Source organism: Fibroporia radiculosa, assembly GCF_000313525.1.
Source record: "Fibroporia radiculosa TFFH 294 genomic supercontigs, scaffold28366, whole genome shotgun sequence".
Lineage (NCBI taxonomy): Eukaryota > Fungi > Basidiomycota > Agaricomycetes > Polyporales > Fibroporiaceae > Fibroporia > Fibroporia radiculosa.
In genome coordinates this window covers 1-827 of record NW_012133043.1, presented here as the reverse complement: position 1 = coordinate 827, position 827 = coordinate 1, and the positions used below count along the sequence as shown (strand labels likewise).

At 39.7% G+C, this 827-nt stretch overlaps 2 annotated features.

Moving 5' to 3' along the window:
• Nucleotides 1-359: 359 nt before the first annotated feature.
• Nucleotides 360-394: a sequence feature (Short protein (FIBRA_09323, CCM07005.1) was converted to a misc_feature.).
• Nucleotides 395-446: 52 nt separating this feature from the next.
• Nucleotides 447-456: a sequence feature (Short protein (FIBRA_09323, CCM07005.1) was converted to a misc_feature.).
• Between the last annotated feature and the right edge of the window lie 371 nt (nucleotides 457-827).

Below are 827 nucleotides of genomic sequence, written 5' to 3'. Positions count from 1 at the left end.
ATGTAGGGAACAAGAGGACAAAACTAAAGTACAGTAGTGCAAGTAGTGCTCCATAATTAGAGTAAGATGAATAGAGTTTAATAAGTATAAAACACTGAGTTGGATCAGTGATATGTATGAAACAGTTTCACTGGGTTGTATCAGTGATGACAATGAAACATGATATAAGTGAAATGTGATGTACATGAAACATGATAGAGGTGAAACACAAACAATGATGCAGGTGAAATGCACCAAGTGATGGGATCAGTAGTGATAGTACAGGGTCAACAACAAATAGTAACAAAGAAAAGAAAACCCTCCCTCAAGGCTGTAACAGTTTATGTACCCAAAGACACCAAACTCCAACAGGATCTCATTCAGGAAGCACATGACTCCCCTACTACAGGACACCCTGGACAATACAAAACACAGAAGATCCTCCAGAGAACCTGCTGGTGGCCTACCCTTGCTCATGACATCACTGAATATGTTACTGGTTGTGCAATCTGTCAAGAAAACAAGGTCATCACACACCAGAATTCACTGGATCTAGTCCCTATCACACCAGAATATCACCCTCCATTTCAATCCATTGCCATGGACTTTATCACAGATCTTCCTCAAAGCAACAGTTTTGACAGCTGCCTGGTGGTAACCGACTACAACTGTTAGTTGAGTGCTTCGCTTTCTATGCTCTTTGTTATTTAAATATCTTCACAATGGTCTCTTACTACTATATCCTGCACATATCCCATATTCCCTACACTATCCCTCATCCTTCCATCTTCTTACTTCTATTCTCCACTCATTATTTCCTGACTTATATTCAACTCTTCATCATCTAT